Source organism: Ursus americanus, chromosome 14 (assembly GCF_024610735.1).
Source record: "Ursus americanus isolate L20-20 chromosome 14, mUrsAme1.1.p, whole genome shotgun sequence".
NCBI lineage: Eukaryota > Metazoa > Chordata > Mammalia > Carnivora > Ursidae > Ursus > Ursus americanus.
In genome coordinates, this window is record NC_142140.1 from 9,701,497 (window position 1) to 9,721,262 (window position 19,766).

A 19,766-nucleotide genomic window follows, 5' to 3' on the forward strand; every position below is an offset into this window, starting at 1 on the left:
CACTCATCATCAGGGAAATGCAAATCAAAACCATAATGAGATATCCCCTCACACCTGTTAAGATAGCTATTATACTTTATCAAGATAAAAAGCTTTTGAACAGCTAAGGAAACAGTAAACAAACTAAAAGGCAACTTCGTAATGGGAGAAGAAATTTGCAAATCTCTTATCAGATAAAGAGCTGGTATCCAAAATCTATAAAGAACTTATCAAACTCAATACCCCCAAAACAAAAAATCCAGTCAAGAAATGGGCAGAAGACATGAACAGATACTTCTCCAAAGAAGACATACAAATAGTCACTGGACACATGAAAAAATGCTCAACATGACTCGGCATCAGGGAAATAAATATCAAAACCACAATGAGATACCACCTCACACCAGTCAGAATAGCTGAAATTAACAACTCAGGAAACAACAGATGTTGGAAAGGATGCAGAGAAAGGGGAACCCCTTACACTGTTGGTGGGAATGCAAACTGGTGCAGCCCCTCTGGAAAACAGTATGGAGGTTCCTCAGAAAGTTAACAGTAGAGCTACCCTACAACCCAGCAATTGCACTACTAGGGAGTTATCCAAAAGATATAAACATAGTGATCCAAAGGGGCACATGAACCCCAATGTTTATAGCAACAATGGCCATATTAACCAAACTATGGAAAGAGCCCAGATGTCCATTGTCAGATGACTGGATAAAGAAGAAATGGTATATATATTAAACGGAATATTACTCAGCCATCAAAAGGGATGAAATGTTGCCATTTGCAATGATGTGGATGGAACTAGAGGGTATTGTGCTGAGCAAAGTAAGTCAGTCAAAGAAAGGCAAATACCATATGATTTCACTCACATGTGGAACTTAAGAAACAAAACAGATGAACATAGGGGAAGGGAAGGAAAAATAAAATAAGACAAAAACAGACAGGGAGGCAAACCATAAGAGACTCTTAACTATAGGAAACAAACTGAGGGTTGCTGGAGGGGAGGTAGGTGGGGGATGGGATAACTGGGCGATGGGCGTTAAGGAGGGCACTTGAAGTAATGAGCACTGGGTAGTTGTATGCAACTGATGAATCACTAAATTCTACCTCTGAAACTAATAATACAGTATATGTTAATTAAATTTAATTTAAATAAAAAATTTTTAAAAAGATAAGTGGTGGTGAGGATGTGGAGAAATTGGAACACATGTACTGTTGGTGGGAATGGTGCAGTTGCTATAGAAAACAATATGGTGGTTTTACAAAAAATTAAAAATATAATCCAGCAATTCCACTTCTGGGAATTAACCCCCCAAAATTGAAATCAATATTCAAAGAGATACCTTCATTCCCATAACTACATTTTTAAGCAGGTTGGCCTTATAGGGAACAGCCAAGAAATGGCTTTGTTTTATGCCCAGCTCTGCCTTCAGATATCTTTTTTGAATTCCTTTCTCCATTCCCAGATGCTGTATTAAGCAGATTCCATTAGTTTTCTGGTTGCTTTCAAATATTTTAGCGATATCATTTTCAGAGAGAGAAAATTCAGGAGTCTAGTCTGTCATCAATTCAGAACTGATTTGCTCACTTGGGTTTACTTGCCTTGCATTCCACTGACTAGCAGTGGCGAAGGAAATGCAGGCTCTTCTTCGCTCTCCTTTCTCTATCTTTTCCCCAACTCAGTCTGCTGCTTCTGGCTCCTCTGGAGTTGGGGATAAGAGGAAAGAAAGATGGTAGTGAAAATTACAAATAATTTTGTTTGCATAATTCCAGCAGTACTATGAATATATATGTGTATATATATGCATATATACCTGTGTGTGTGTGTGTGTGTGTGTGTGTGTGTGTGTGTGTGTGTGTGTGTACATATATGCTGAATCATCTAGGTGACCTTCTTATAACTGAATTCAAACATACGCTATCTAGTTAGAGTGACCATTTCATTCCAGTTTGCCCAGGATTTTTCCAGTTTTAGTGTTGAAAGTCCCACATCTTGGGAAAATCCCTCACTCTTGGACAAATTGGGACAGTTGGGCTCCCTAAAGAGCACTTAGTAGATCCTTAAGAGTGCATCTTGGGAGCACTGGTGTTCTGCAGACACCAGTTAAAATGACACTCACATAGCAAATAGATTCCTGATGTGGAAATCAAGAGAAGTTGCTCCTCTCCTTTTTACTAGCAGAGAGACTTTGGGTAAGGGCTTAAATGGAGTCAATAATTATTTGTAAAGGAATGAATAGGTGAATGTGCATATAGAGCTTCCATTGTACCTATATTCATGTTTCTCCCTAAAGGTAGTAAGGCCAGACCAACATTAGGCATTGGTTGTTTAGTTAAATAAGATTATTTGCTTTCAGTTTCACCGTTGGTAATTATGTCAGTAGATGTTTATTTTAAAATATTTAAAGTTTAAATGAAATTATTAATCTGTTCAATTATTCATTGAAATAATGAGTATGGGGTATATTAGCATTATAAAATATTCACTTAGAATGAGAATATTTTATTTAGCCTTCCCATGTTTTATTCAGGAATTTTGATCATTTTTATTAAGCTTAGAATTGATGTGAAAGATACCATGAGTATTAGGAATTAAGAAACAAAATCAAATAAATAAGAAAAAGAGAAGCTATGTTGGTATAGTCAATCTCCTCGGAAGATGTGGATCATGAATTCAAGACTTTGCTAGCTTATTTTAGTGCTTCCAGCATGTGCAGTGAATTACTTGTAAAGATATATGTTAAGAGCATTGACACAATTGGGGTGCAGTCAGTTTATTGGGAAGAGCATAGGCTTAAGAGTCAAAAGTCTTGGATTTTCATCTTGGTAGCTATTTACCAGCCATGTGACCTTATACAAGTTAACTTTGAGCCTCTGTTTTCTCACCTATCTTCCTATTTTATAGTAATTTTGGGAAGATTAAGATACCGAATATAAAATGACCAGGGACAGTGCGTTGACCCCTGGTGACCGAGAGTAGGCTGATGGAGGTGAGGGAATGAACGTGTGTGGCCTGGACAAAGCAGCAGCTATGTTAGAGAGAAGTAGCACCTCTGGCAACCAAAAGGGAAGGATCAGGCAAATAAATCCTGACGTCCTTCTCCTCCTGCCCTCTGCAATCTTGACAGTGTCTCCCACAAGCTAAATCCAACGGGAAGTGAAAAGATAAGGGAGCTGGTTGGTGCAGTCATGGATACCAATCTTCTGAGCATGGAGAAAGATGAAGAAGAGCCAAGAGTAGATCTGGAGGAGCAAAGATCAGACATAAGCACTGTAATCTGCCTGTAATAATACTGCATACAGGTAGATATGAAAACTAGCTCTAACTTTGGAAAACTTTGTGGCACGTTCTTATAAAGTTAAGAATACAGCTACCATATGACCCAGCAATCTGCTCCTGGAGACTTATCCTAGACTAATGAAAACCTCTGTTCAAATAAATATCTGTATGTGAATGTTCATTCCTGCTCTATTCATAGTCATTCCAAACTTGAAACTGGCCAAATGTCCTTCAACAGGTGAATAGATAAACTGTGGTACATCCATACAACAGAATATTATTCAGCACTAAGAAGGTATGACCTATTGATACACACAACATCCTGGATGCACCTGAAAGGTATTATGCTGAGTGAAAGAAGCCGGTCTCAAAAGGTTACATACTATGTGGTTCCAATTATATGACATTCTTGAAAACACAAAACTGTAGTAATGAGGAACTGACCAGTGGTTATCAATTGTTATGCATGAAAAAGGGTATAACTGTAAAGGGAAAGTAGGGGAAAATTTTGGGGAGTGATAGAATGGTTCTGTATATCAATTGTGATAGTAGTTACACAAACTTATTTGTGTGCTAAAAGTAATAGAACTGTACATTAAAAATGTTTAATTTTATTATATGTAAATTTCAATACAAAGAATAATTTAAGTATGTGAGATATATTGTGGATAAAAGCAGTAATGATAGATTTATTCTTGTAAATATTGTCAACCTCTTTGTCCCAAAGTTGAATCCTAAGATATTCCAATCCAAATTGATAGAGTTGTAAATGCAGAAATGCCTTAAAATAGGACATTAAGAAGGGAGAGTTCTCTGTGGCAAGATGAAGGCAACAGGCATCAGAATCTAGCCAGTGGGCCTGAGGGTCAGAAAGCAACTGATCCAGATGGAACTAAAGGACATGGTAGCAAACAGGTGTCTGAGAAAAGCAAAGGGAGATTACGGCATGGAGTCAAGGACAAAGCCTGGAGACTAGGAACCAGACCATGGTTTGGTCGTATCACGGGGCTTTGAGGCAAAAGACCATCCAGCTCTTAGCAGTTGATTACTAAGCAGAGAGGCAGGACAAGAATGAAAGAAGAAACAAAATAGTGTAGAGTTTAAAGGCATAGGCAGTGGAGTGACACAGCTAGGCCGACTTTGGCTTTGCTGCTTCCTAGCTTACGACCTGAAACAATTGTTCTAATTTCTCATATAAAGAAAGGGTTAAGAACATCTTGCCCATTTCACTGCTGTAAAGATTAAGGAAAGTCATCTGTAATAGTTTCAGTAAGTTGCTTGCCCAGATGATAGAAGTACATTAAACAGAAGGTTGCAGGTCACATCAGGACCATGGAGCTCATGAGCTATGTATTTGGAGAGTCATTTTGTCTTGCTAAGCCTATCTACGCCCTAAAATTTAGGGGAGAGGGACCCATTGAAATAAGACCTATGAATTGCTAGAATTGCTATTTCAATATACTTGTAAGTTCAATCCAGGCCAGGAGGAAATCTTTTCTTCTTACTTAGCTGCTGTGCTAAAGATACAGAAAGTAATCACCCAGATCTGGGTCAGTTTTTGAGCTACACAGGGCCAGATATACAGAAGAGGATCAAGAGGGTTCAGCCAGGAGGTCCCAAACAACTTTGGTCAGGAGGAAGTGGTGACATAATATTAACATGACCATGAGGACTCACCTTTGTGCATTAGGTACAGTTTGAGGAAGTACCCTGAGGTGGTTAACACCATGGGCTCTAGAGCCAGAACTTGTTAGGGGAAATTGGGCCAATGGTAAAATAGGTCTGTTGTTGAAGATGCTTAACTGTTACCCTCTCTGCCCCTCCATACCTGTAATAGGATTATCCACCCATATTCTTAATCATGTGACTTTTCAGTGTCTTCCACCAGACTAGACAGATTTTACATCCTTATTCCATTGATTTTGTGTTTACCCAGTGACTCGTTTTGGACAGTGATAAGTTAGGGGTATAACATGAGCATAGCCACATACACTGCTGACATGTCATGAGGCGGTCTTGTCCCAGATAGCTACTGCCACTTCAGCTTGAGTCACAACTGAGTGACACATGGAACAGAACTGAACCCAAACTACAATCTGAACCAGAGTCAACTCAGTCCTTCAGCTGATTCTTTAAATAAGAAATGAATGATGATTGTTGGAGGTATTTGTGATTTTGGGGTCATTTGTTACACAGCAATATTGTAGCTGTAAGTGACTTAACACAGAAGTTCCTTAACTTTAATTATCTTCATTTTGACTTTGTAAAATTAGGTTAATAATGCCTAATTGTAAACATTCAGTAGGACAGTTATCAGGAATAAATGGGGTGATACGTGTAAAGTACTTAGCATAGTACTCAATACCAAGCAAAAGAACAGTAAATGAAAGTTACTACTATGAAGATAGAAGGCTAGGAAGAAATTCTTTAAAAAAGTGTCCATCTTGCTGAGTCTCCGTTTCCTCATCTGTAAATTGTGTATAAAAATACTTGTTCCACCTCTCTCTAAAGGATGGTGTTAGAATGATACCAGGTGATGGATGTGACATTAACTAGCTCCATGAGGAGTTACTATTCTGTCTACTACAGGGAATCCTCTTATCCCAATGTTATTTACCATCACCCCTAAAGTTACAGCTATATAGGAGAGTGGGATGAAAAGCATCAGTGCATGACAGCATGAACTAAACAGTCCACTCATTACAGTTAGTGTCCATGTGAATATCTCCCTTCACTTAACACCCTTCTCTCTACAGCCACAGCATTGGTACCTTCACTGGGTGCTCTCAAACATCTGATGACATAGCACATATATATTCCAATTTGATTGCAGAAGAAAACTGTACATCTTGGAAAAAAAGTTGCAAGATTTTGCAAAGATGAAGGGATGATGAAGAATTTTTCTAATCACATGCAAAATAATTGACAAATGAGGATCTGACAGAGTTAGACCAGTTAATAATTGAAGAAGAAAAAAATCAAGGAGGATCATGACATGATAGGCTTCAAAGGAGAATAATTTGATGATTTGAATATCAAAGGATGCAGGGAGGCCTTTGGGAAAATTGATGCATTTTTTTTTTTTTGCAAAAATTATTCCCTTTACATTGAAAGGTATCATGAGCATACAATTATGTTCTTTGGAAAATAATCTCAAATATTCTTTGTTAATAATCATCAAATAATTGCAATATAATTCACATTTTTATTAAACATAAAATTAACTCCTTTTAATACATTTTAGTTTTATTTTTTTCAAGATAAATTCTTAAACTTTGTTCCTTTCATTTTCTAGGAAATGGTAGTTCCTATTTTTAATGGTCTAATCTGCCAATATTTTTTACTTGTGTAGTTAGGATTTTGCCTACTTATTATTCCCTTCTCCCTTTTAGGCTCAGGACGCCTTTGGAATCACTCTTTATCTAGAGATTTTGGGAACTGAAGCTTTCAGTGAGTCCATAAAGGCAGGAAAATAATAGCCCAAGGTCCCGAAGACTGTCTTGACCACTTTGGGATGAGTTATTTTATGTGACCAGCCAAATGAACTTTTAAAAACTTGAAAGTGTGGGGTATAAGGCATGTCTGTAAAAGCCTATCACAGACTCACTCTCTTTTCATAATTTACTTCTATGTGACTTCAGCCAGGAGACATCACTTTGAGTCTTTTCCTCCTCTGTAAAGAAGGAATAATAATATTTACTCTGAAGGAGATTTATGAGGACTGAATGAGATTATAGGTAATCAAGTATGTTGGACAATGTTTGCCCAGTAGACATTCAAAGAACATAACTATGATTATGTCTAGTACAGCCATGGTGACCAACATCCCACTAGGATAATCCCCTTGCTTCTTCATTTCTTTTTTTTTTTTTTTAAGATTTTATTTATTTATTCGACAGAGATAGAGACAGCCAGCGAGAGAGGGAACACAAGCAGGGGGAGTGGGAGAGGAAGAAGCAGGCTCATAGCGGAGGAGCCTGATGTGGGGCTCGATCCCATAACGCTGGGATCACGCCCTGAGCCGAAGGCAGATGCTTAACCGCTGTGCCACCCAGGCGCCCCTGCTTCTTCATTTCTAACTTCCTTTGTCTTGAGCATTTTTGTATACATTCTAGAATTTTTCTTCCAGATTTTCTTGTGTCCTGTGCTTGGTCCCACAGGATGCACATTCTGGAGGACAGTGTCTTATAGCTACATTTTATTCTTCTAATGGGTGATATGGAGGAAGATCTGCTTTAAAATCCCATTGAACTTGAGCTCACTAAAGGGATAATAGGGAGGAGGAAAGAAGGTCTGGGGATGAATGCTGGACTGGGCATAGAAAGGAGCTTTGCCTTCTCGATGACTTGTTGTGTTAGCATTCTATAAGTTGACTTCTCAATTTTTTAAACAAACACTGCACCAGCTGATGCCAGCATGTCCAGAATTAATGTCCAGATCTAGAATAAACTCAGTTGTGTTAATTTTGTCATCCATGGAACTAACATGAGAATAACTCTATGAGCTAATTATTTTGTAGGTAAGGAAAAGAAGGTTGATTATTCAGTTTGAGTAACTTGCCTGGGGTCACACGTACAGCCAGAGTTGGAGGTGGGATTTAAACCTTGCAGGTCACCTCCAACACCCTTCCTTACATGTAACCACAAAGCTCTACTGCTGCGGGCCAAATAAGAGCACCGCAGGAGGCACCTTGAGATTTTATCCCTAGGAGACTGTATATGATAATATTTATCAAAAAACTTGCATTCCTAATATCATTTTTCATTTTTTGATTGTTTCCTGAGATAAGTGAGATAGAATCTCATTTTACTAATGAGTTTGTGATTTATCCAAGGTCACCTATTTAGCTAGCAGCAGAGCCAAGACTATAACAGAATACTCTGACCGCTTTGACTATGCTTTCTATTTCTCAGTTCTTTTTTTCAAAGCACTTTGTTGTGTCTTAGGATCTTTGTGTTGTGTTTCTGTGGCTTCCAGCTGGGAGATAGTATACCTTCAGAGAAGATAGATGGAAAGAAGAAACTCAGTCCTATGGAGATGCATCTCCTCTCCACTCCAGAGAGCCCCATCCATCAGTTTGTCATTGCAGAGACCCAGCTGATGCATGCCCAGCAAGGCTAAGGATATATAAATATAATGGAAATCAGTCAGGGGCCAATTCTCCCTATTGAAAAGGGAATTGCATTTCTCAGGCATGTGGGCAAAGAGGTTGATTAAACATAAAACATTTCCACAAAGGGGTAGCATAAAGGAGAACTCAACCCCTGCATGTTTGAGAAGGAATTCTCCTGCAGCAAACACAATTGAGTGCCGTCTGTGCTTCTGATAACTTCATCTGACTTCCCGTCTTGTTACAGGATTGCTGATTTGAGCAACTTGAAGACACTTACATGACCTATGTTTCCTTATATGAAGGAAGTTTCCAGAACAGGATGTGAAATGTGAAATCATCCAAGAGGTAATGGGGTGGTTCACCCCACACTTGGTCATGTCACTAGATATTGAAAGAGATCAATAGTTTCTTTTAAAGATGGCACGCTTTGAGTACTGAATGCTGCTATGCCTGAATAACTGACTATCTTTTGTGACTGAGAGACAGAGGGTAGAGGGAAATCAATAAATTAGTACTTGACGTTAATATAATAACTAACTTATTCACCAGACAAGACATGGAAATCTAGAGTGTGAACACAGCGAGAGACAATTGAAAGCCATCCTGTAGAAGAGGCAGCCAAGACTAGAGAGTTAATTTTCTGGCCAGGAGTTATATGGGACAGAGGGAGGCAGTGTTAACGATTTGAATGTAGACTTTCAGTTCCCAAATCCAGCATTCTTTTTATTTTGTCATGCTACCTCTCATTCTTCTCATACTCTCTTATTTATTTATTTATTTATTTATTTATTTATTTAAAAGATTTTTTTTTAATTTATTCATTCGGCAGAGATAGAGACAGCCAGCGAGAGAGGGAACACAAGCAGGGGGAGTGGGAGAGGAAGAAGCAGGCTCCCAGCGGAGGAGCCTGATGTGGGGCTTGATCCCATAATGCTGGGATCACGCCCTGAGCCAAAGGCAGACGCTTAACTGCTGTGCCACCCAGGCGCCCCTCTCGTATTTATTTTTATCACTACTTTCTTATGATTCTTTTTATATGTGCTTTTATCATGTGCTCCTTTTACACGAGCATTTTTTGGTTGCTTTTATTTTTTATTTATCTTAAATGTCACCATTGCAATTATTTTTCCAAGTCTCTTTGGACCCCATTGCCCAACAATTCCCAGCATAGTGCTAAATATATGCCCATGCCCCACAGATGTATTTTTACTGTTGGATTTGTTGGTTAACTGGTTCCTTTATTACTATTATCCCTGTTTTCTCTCTGAAATTACCACCCATTTATTCACCTAATAATTCAATAAACATTAGTTGAGTGCCTATTAGGGGTACAGAAATTAATCTTATATTTTCTATTAAAGCACAGACAGTAGGTAGAGAAGGTAAGTCATGGCTCAGGGTAGAAAGTATAAGTTTTGGTGAACTAGAAGAGAATACACTAAACAAATGTCTCCATCATCTTTGCTCCATGCCTGTTTGATATTCTTGCATTTTTTCCATAAGTTTTTTTATCTCTAAAGAGCAAAGGGACACAAATGAAAACAAATCCATTTGTATTTTGACATTATATTAGTCAGGGTTTTCCAGAAAAACAGAAGGAACAGGATGTGTGTGTATGTATGTGTGTGTATATGTACATTCATACATGCATGTATGTGTGTGTTTGTGTGTATGTGTATCTATCTATCTTTCTATCTATTTATCATCTATCTATATCTATCTGTCTATCTATATATGTAGAGAGAGAGAAGGAGAGAGAGAAATTGATTGATTGCTTTTAAGAAATTGACTCATGTGATTGTGAAGTTTCAGTGAGGGTTCAGTGAATCCAAAATCTGCCAGATGGCTTGGGAGGCTAGAGACTCAGGGAAGAGTTGTAGTTCATTGGACGTGGACAACGCGGTCTGCTGGGAGAATTCCTTCTTGCTCAGGGGACCTCAGTCTTAATGCCTTCAACTAATTGAATAAAGTCCACCTATGTTATGGAGGGCAATGTGCTTTATTCACATTCCATCAATTTAATGTTAATCTCATCAATAAAACACCCTCACAGAAACATCTGGAATAACATTTGACCAAAAATCTGGATACCATGGTTTAGCCAAGTTGACACACAAAATGAACCATCACAGACATCTTTTAACCACACAGGCTCTCTTGCAGAGTACAAATTGGAATCACCAGGAAGAAAAGGCAGCTCTTCATTCTTCTCTCACTCCTGCCACCAGTACCTCTGCCCCCACCCACCAAGGAAAAGAAATATCATGAATATATACCACCATGAGAGTCATCCTATCAATGGTGAGTTTAAATGCTATAATGCGATTCAGTAGTTTAAAGTGGATGAAACAGAATGTTATTTATTCACGTTTTAATATGGATACATTTCAAAAATAGAACAGTGAGCCAAGGTGTGTGTGTGTGTTTGTGTGTGTTTATAGCTTGCAGAGAGACATAGAATATGATAATGTTTGTACAAAGTTTTAAAACACACATGAAGGAAATTTGTAGATAACAATTTTATAGATAACAAAATTTTATAGATAAAAACATATATATCCATGTAAAATTTATACTCCAGAGAGTAAACACATCTCAGAAAGAAGGTAGGTGAATGAATGGTATAGGTGGGTTTCTCAGGAAGCTTCAACCACATCTTTGATGTTCCCTTTCTGTTTCTATAGATCTGATAGAAGACAAAACATTAAGAGTTGACAAAGTTTGGTAGTGGGTGTAAGAGTGTTATTTTTATTATTTTGTATACATTTTTATAGGCTTGAAATATTTGGTAGTAAAATTGTTAAAGTGTCTCCTTTTTCTCTCAAGAGTCCTTGGCAAATGTAAGATGCCCAACCCACCCTCTATACCACTGCTTTTTTTTACCAAGGCCTCAGACACACACAAGAGTTATAGTGTCTGTTCAGAGAGGGGTGGGGAGGAGAGGTAGAGCCCTTCTTCAGAGGAAAATTCCATCAGGCCTCTGTGTACTAATCTATTCCTGCGGCTGGGCCCAGACTATTTAGTGCTCAGCAGTCAATCTTGAACATCCCAACAGGGACACACTATGTAAATGTTCTGAGAAGAAAGCTAGGAATACATAAGTAGTTAACCCGTATCTCTTCATTCTGAGCCTTCTGAGGGCCCAGACTAAAATGGCTGCAGTGTATCCAGAAAGAAGCTCTATTTAATTTTACTAGGCAGAGTATTATATCAGTGATTTTCTGTGTTTAATTACTGACACAACCAACAAAGCTAAGGTATAAGATGTTAGCCCTAATTCAGTTAGTCATAATTCCATGCATGTGGAATTATAGGAATTATGCAGTTACTGGAAGATCAGAGATATACCATCCTCTTTGTAATGGGCAATTATGCTCATCTTTCTTACAATGATCAATTTTGAATTAATCTCTTGTAAAGTAGATTGAGAAAGAAAACACCTTTAAATTGGAAAGGTTAAAAGTGGGTTGTTTTTTTTTTTTTTTTTTTGGAGTGTAATCTGCAAATTTCAATTTGTTATTCGCATAAAACAGAAATATTTGCAAACCTTTAAGATGGAAATGAAAGGGCTTGCTTTAGTTAAAAACAAATAATACTGAGGTAAAATTCTAACAGAAGACAAGCAGGTCACTTGGGTATACTCGTTTAGCCACATAGGGTAGAAAGAAAGTATCTACAAGAGCCTGCAGGTTACCACTGGCCTATCTGGGGTACAGGTAGAAGTTTTTCAAGTAGCAAATAAAGGAGGTTGACTTTAATCATCTTAATTGTGTATGTGCTTGGGGGCCACTGACGAGTAAAGGAATATTAACTTTTTATAATAATATGAATAACCATCTACTATATGCAGAAACTTTTAGGGATTACTAATAAGATGATAAGTAAAACAGAATTTTCCCTGTCCTGACAGAGCTTGGGTTGTCACGAAGCAAATATAAATTAGATCTCTCAAAAGTTCTGTGAAGGAGAAGGACATTAGGTCTGTCTTTGAGGAAGTTTCTCAGGGTGGTCTTTGAAGATTTTTCTGAGGAAGTGATGTATGAGCTACAGCCTCAAGTTTTGAGAGAGTGGAAGAAGACCGGCATGGCAAGAGCATATACTTAGTTCACAACTGTTGATGGAACATCTATTATATACAGGACCTTTTTTCTGGTTGTGTAGGACACATGAACAAGACATTAAGATGCCAGTCCTTGAAGAATTATATGTTTGGAAAAGGGAGAGTTAATGACGAATAAACACAATAATTAAGTTATATAGTACATTAGAAGGTAATAAGGGAAAAGGATAGAGGTGGGTGAAGAGAATCATGAGGATCTCCAGTCTGGGGCAACTTATACTTTTGAAAGGACTGATCAAGGTGAGCCTCATTATGAGGGTGACAGTCTGAAGGGTGAGGGGGGTGAGCTCTATAGATACCCAGTGGAAGAGTGTTTCAGGTAGAGAGAACAGCCAGTTTGAAAGGTGGGAGTGTGCTTGGTATGTTCCGGAAAAACAGGAGGCCAGCATGGTTGGAGCAGAGTGGATGAGGTGGAAGGTTAGTAGGAAGTAAGCCAGAAGGATCTGGGTGGTGGTTAGAGTATAGAGGTCCTTCCGGTCATTGTTGGAGTAGCTACTGGAGGGTTTTGAACAGTCAGGACATGATCTGACTTTAAAAAGGATTTCTCTTACTACTGTACTGGAAATAAAGGTGTAGGGGCCAAGGGTGGAAGCCAAGGTCACGGGGGGACTATTGCAGTGATTTCAACAAAAGATGGCCATGGCATGGGCCAGTTGATGGCAGCGTAGGTAGTCAGAAGTGGTCATCCTTCACTCGTATTCTGAAGGTGAGGCAATAGGCTTAGCTGATGGATATGGCTATCAGGTAAGAACAGTCAGACATTTCTGCAAGATTTCCAGTTTAAGCAACCAGAAGGTTGGAGTTGCCATCAACTGATGTGAAAAAAAGTCCAGGGAGAGAAATCTAGGGAAGGAGGGGACCAGGAGTTCATTGCTGGACATGCTGAGATAAGATTTACATTTTTTATCCAAGTGGGGATGTCAGGTAGGCAGTTGGGAGAGAACAACTGAACATCATGAACATGGGGAAATCCTTCAAGAAGTTTCACTGCAAAGGAAAGCACAGAAATGGGGCTGAGGCTCACAGGAGAAGCTAGAGCAAGAGAAGGAATATTGCGGGTTTTTTGGGTTTTGTTTGTTTGTTTTGTAATTTGGAAAAATATAGTAGGTTTAGTGTAAAGATGAGAATGAGCATGGTGAGTCATGTTACTAAGCAGCCGGGGGAGGCCAAGCATTTGGCCCTATTTGAATATTACAAAGAATTGAGTTTTTAATTATGGCATTGAGAAACTATTGAGAGTTTGAGTAGAATGTTGTGACAAGGTAGAATTTACTTTTGAATGGATCCCTCTGGCTACAGAAGACAAAACGTGAAAGTAGTTGCAGGCAGACTGCTTGATTCGTATTAGTAACGTGCTAGACGTTTCGTATATCTTAACTCATTTAATCCTCACAACATACCACTGAGGTAGGTGATATTCTTATACACCTTTTACAGGTGAGGGCACTAAGGCTCATAGTGGTTCAGCGACTTGCCCAAAGTCGTCACACTGATAGTAAATCAGTAACGAAGCCGCGCTTGGAACACTGGCTGCTCAGTTCCACTATCCTGGTCTTTTTGCTGTTGGTCGTTTAAGCTGTTGGTCACAGGCTTGTGTACTTTTTAAGTTGGAAGGCCTCTTAGGAACTGCCTAGCCCAGCCCCTCAAGTAAACTAAATTTGAGGTATTCAGAAGCAAGAGCTTGCAAATGGAATCATAGTTTAAGTGCACTAGGGGGAGGTTGCTATTTAAAGTCCTCTTCTGGGAAATCCTTTGTAAAGTCGAGAATCCTTCTGTAAAGCAAATAATCCACTTTCCAATTTAGCTGTGGAGAAAATGCTATTCTTCAAATATCAGCTAAATCTATAAAACTAAAAAATGCCAACGTGTTCTTATTATTCAGGGAGAGGACCTGTGGCAAGGTGGCATGGAGAGATGTGGGAAGAGAAAGATGCTTGGGAACTAGAAGAGCGGAATCCTTGGTTTTGTGTGTTGGAGGGTACACCAGGTTCTAGATGGACTTCATATTACAGCTCAAAGTTTTCCAATCACTTTAGCACTCAGGGGTCCTAGAATCTATTTAGCGAATCTGGGAGCCATTGCGGAAGACATAGTGCTACTATCTGCCCAATACTCATTTCTCCATCACAGAACTGTTCCTCTCCCATCCCATCCCCACCAGGTGATTCTGGTGGGATTATCAATCACAAGGATTCACCTGCCCTCTGGTCCCTGAATTAGGCACATGATTAGGTCTAGCCAGTCAGAGCCTCCTAGACTTCCACCTGAGTTATTTTCTTTTGGATTATGAGCAGATAGCCAGCCACAGGGAGAGAGATTGTTTGAGTATAAATCCATACAGAGATGAGACAAGTGGAGCCAAAAATGGAGAATAATTAAAGCCGAGTCCTGGTGACATTGCCTGAAGTTCTGGACCAGTCATACCTGAATCCAGTAAGATCATCTCTTTGGGATATTCCAGTTAAATTAAATAATGAGTTCCCTTTGTTTTTCTATGCCTCATGTTCTCACCTCTAAGATGGGAATAATAATATTACCTACTTCATAGCATATAGCAAGGATTATATTAAATAATGTGTGTAAAACACTCCAAGTAGTGCCTGGCACATACCAGTTAACTATTGCTATGGTTGCATTACAAACTACCCCAAAGTTAGTGACTTAAAACAACCATCAATTGAGCTTACGATTCTGTGGGTTGGCCATTTGGCTGGGTGGGCTGGGTTCTGCTGGGTGGTTATTCTGATCTCAGCTCTGTTCACTCATGTATCTGTGGTCAGTGTCTGAGATGGTTCAGTTTGTTTCTACATGGTCCCATGTTCTCCAGCAGCTTGCCCACATCCTTTTCCCATGGTGCTTAGACCAAGCAAGTCATAAGGCCAGCCCACATCTGTGAAGTGGGGAAGTAGACTACCTCTTCGTGGGAAAATCTGTTGTCACATTGCAAAGAGTCTGAATAGACGGAGAGTTAGGAATGATTATGGTCACTTTATCAATCTACAGTAAGTGTTTCATAAATCTCACTATATGTTGCTATTATTATTTTATTTATTACTTATTATTATTATTGCCTATACTAGTTTAACTTACTTCTTGTCACTTGCTGCAGACATGCTCATCCCTGCTATTAGATGTTTGAAAAGATTATCAATAATAGCTCAGCAATCACCTAAATGTCTTTCTTAGACTTCTCATTTAAACGTAAATATAGTTTACTTCTAGAAATATACAGTTTGCCTTCTAGAAATACCCCCAGATGACACTGTTTGTCATTACCAGAGAAGTGCAAAAGTGAGGGACTGTAATTCCTCATATTGTAAATAATACTTTTTCTGCTTAGCAAACCTTGGAAATTACTAGGCTTTAATGATGTAGCTTACACAATCCATCATTTGTTTGTGAGTTTCTCCTCAATGGTTTTCATTTTGTAATTATTTATATTTCTTCGTGGTTGGTTCATCTTTAATTGCCTTAGATTTGAGAGAGAAAATATTGAGATCACTCAATTGTTCTTATAAGGCCATAATATTTGTTCTTTTCAGAAATAAATACGTTGTAGACTTTCATGCTTATTATTTTTTGATTGTAGAGAATATCTTATTATGCAAGGTGTGCAGTGAATACATTTAAATTTATTACTTAAACAAATTCCATCAAGAGTATTAATACCGATTTGATGATTTTCATTATTATGTCACTAAGATACTGCCAAATTTCACTTTCTTTGGTTTCTAAATCCAGCTGAGGATTAGTATAAGCTTTTCCCTTTGTTATTATAAAGGCAAGCAATGTAAAAAGGATGTGGATTTTTTTGTCGTTGTTGTTAGATAGGTCGTGGTTTTATTCCAGAGTTAGAGGGATCTATAATATACTTGTGAAATCAATATGTCAAGAGAAAATATAAGCATTGCATTTTCCCACTGTAACCAGGAGGGAGTAAACATCATTGTCAGCCAGTGGTAAAAATGTGCTACTGTGTGTTTATAAGTTATGGCACCGTTATCATCCATACTTAGCAGAAACCTTTATTTATTTATTTATGTTTTTACTAGAGTAGATGTTACCTTTGTTTATATTAGATTGAATATTAGTATTAATAATTGATAATTGAGTACCACCTCTGCATATGGACCTATATATTAACTAGCTAAATTCTGGATAATAAATTATTCCAAAAATTCAGTGGCTTGTAGAATAATAGTTGGTTATTTCTTACAACATAGATGAGTCATGTGTTCTGTAGCAGTATGACTGTGTAGTTCTGGCTTAAGTATCTCATGAGATGGCATTCAGACCAACCGGGATTGCAGTCATTTGGTTTGATGGGGGCTGGAGGATCCAGTTCCAGTTTGGCTCATTCATGTGACTGATGAATTGATACTGGCTCTGTTGAAAGACCCCTGTTCCTCACCACATGGGACTTTCTACACGGCAACTTGAGTGGCCTCGTGATATACCTTTTCAGAGTAAGAAATCCAAGAGACCAAGGCAGAGGCCACAATACCTGACCTCCATGACTTAACCTCCATAGCCACACATTACCAGTTCGGTATTCTATTTGTCATACAAGCCATCCCTGGTTCAGCGTGTAGGGAGAGTACAAAAGGGTGTCGAAATCAGAACGCAGGGATCATCAGCTGCCATCTTGGAGGCTGGCTACCACAAACTGTTATCAAGTGACAATAGAGTATCTACTAGGCCAGCTTTTTCAATCATCAAATATTGGGTACATTTTTATGATATATGTGCTGGTTATGTCCTGCCCCGTTCATAACCAGGAAGTCGGTGACTTAGATTTTCAGGACCTCTGTATGTCTGTAATTGTCTGAGTCCTTTACTATAGTAACAACACTCTATCTTCTGTAGAAGAATCGAGGCCTTTTCTGATGCTCTTCCCATAGTCATGGTATCTTTCTCACAATATTTTTAGCATCAAATAACCTTTCTTATGGAAGTTATAGAATGATTTTCAAAAAAGTATATTCACAAATAAATATACTTATTCATTTTAGTGTATTTAGGAACACTCTCTACTCTCAAGCAAATCAATACTTATTTAGAGTAAGTTAAGATTTTTTTTTCCAGAAGAGGTTAAAAAGTTCCTAGTTCTTACTATTCCATATTTTCTCCAGTATCTCATTTTCTAAATCCACCTGTCCCCACTACTTTTTGCTTTCAGCTTGCACACACTTCTCTCTCTTATCTCTTCTTTCTCTTCCAGCTTTTTACTTTGCAGATTGACTTAGCCTTTCTTGTAAAGGACTTTCTTACCTCTACCTCACTCAGTCTTCCTGCCCCTTCTCTAATAATGCACCGACAAATCAAATAACCAGTCTGGTGCTGATGTTCTTTCCTGGAGAGTGGGAGGTCTCAAAGGTGCAGGGGAAGAGGAAGAAGAGCTAAGGGTGAGTATAGCATTCTCTTTGTCCTCTGGTGGAAGGGGAGGCCTAAAGACTTCGATGTTTTAATATTTTTGGCTTCTTTACACTTACATTTAGTGGCAGTTCATCTGCCAGAAAAAAAATATTCGAAACATTCTGTTTAGAGAGTCCTGCCTCAATGAGTCCCCTAAAGAGTAACCAAATCACATGGCTCAATGTAGTCTGTATTCTCCTGGTTATCCTGATAAGTTGTCATTCCATGTATTCTTTGATGTATTCTTTTCATATGGATTTCTGTCCTAGTCAAAATGAAACAGCAAATAAACTACAACAACAAAACATTGATTTTTTTTTAAAGATTTTATTTATTTGTTGGACAGAGATAGAGACAGCCAGTGAGAGAGGGAACACAAGCAGGGGGAGTGGGAGAGGAAGAAGCAGGCTCATAGCAGAAGAGCCTGATATGGGGCTCGATCCCATAACGCCGGGATCACGCCCTGAGCCGAAGGCAGACGCTTAACCGCCGTGCCACCCAGGCGCCCCACAAAACATTGATTTTTGACTCTTGAAATCTCCGTGAATCAGGTAACTTTGGGAGCTGGAAATAGCACACCACCTTGCTCAGCTGTGTAGTACATGCTAAAGGGTTGAGTTGATCAATTAGTTGCATTTGAGGTTAGCTTGAGATGATCTTTTATCTTTTCATACCCCAGTCCCTCAAGGTTAAGGGAGAAGAATGACAATGTTGGAAAAGCAGAGAAAGTCTTGGGATAGGCAGAATTCTAAGATGGCTCCAAATATCCCCACCTTTGGGTAATTCCCATGCTATGGCTCCGCTACATGTCTTACCATCTTTAGGTTATTTATATGGCACAGGTGGCTTTATGAAAGGGACATTTTCCTGGGCAGACTTAATCTAGTTAGGTGAGCCCTTAAAAGGGCTCCTCCCGGAGATAGAGATTTGAAATATAAAAGGATTTAATGTAGGGAGAGTCTCCATTCCTGGCTTTGAAGATAAAGGGGACCACATGGCATGATCTGAGGGCACCCTAAGGAGCTGTGAGTGTCCTCTGGGTGATAGCCAGCAAGGAAATGGAGACCTTAATCCTACAACTGTGAAGAACGGATTCTGCCACAGCCATCTGTGTGTGGAGAGGACCTTGAGCTCCAGATGAAAATATAGCTACCCAATACTTTGATTTCAGTCCATCAGAATGTGAGCTGAGAACCCAGTCATGCCACGCCCCAACTTTCTGACTTGCAGAACATTGAGATGATAAATGAATGTTGCTGTAAACCACTGAGTTTGCTATGATTTGTTACACAGCAGTAGAAAATGGGTACAAACCATAATCTCTTTTATTATGAGGCAGCACCTGGGGGAGGTGAGGCAGCAGAAGGAGAGGCATTGCCTGTGACATTTAAGAGCTCCAGCACTGGAATCTTAGACCTAGCTTTGTGACCCACTTCTATCCAATTATAAACTATGTAACTTTCACCAAATGTCTCATCCCTCTGAGCCTCATTTTCCTGCAAAAGGAAAACCATTATTGATCTCTCTCTGGCATCGTTGAGAAACTTAGATGAGGTAACAGACATAAAAAACTAAGAGTGGTAGCTGACACATGTAAGAGGTATGTATGTATTAGGTATTATTACCCTGAGGAAAGTTACTAGAGCATTGATTTTGAGAGCTGGAGAATAGGAGAGATTATTAAACTCCCAAGAATCATGCACTTTTGGCAATTTAACAATATATTTAACAATATATTTTCATATTTTATTCCATTTAATCATTACTACCCTGTGAGAAAGATATTATTAACACCATTTCTTTCAAACTTTTTATTTTTAAGTAATTATAGACTTATGAGAAATTGTAATAATAGT

General features: G+C 38.7%; 1 long non-coding RNA gene across 1 annotated transcript in view; it reads left to right on the forward strand.

The window, feature by feature from the left end:
• Positions 1–9,109, forward strand: part of LOC123799173 (uncharacterized) — a 318,345-nt gene extending 309,236 nt beyond the window's left edge. Inside the window, exon 7 of the long non-coding RNA XR_006781521.2 lies at positions 8,620–9,109. This is a non-coding gene — a long non-coding RNA (uncharacterized LOC123799173). The remainder of the gene's footprint in view (positions 1–8,619) is intronic.
• The last annotated feature ends 10,657 nt before the right edge of the window (positions 9,110–19,766 follow it).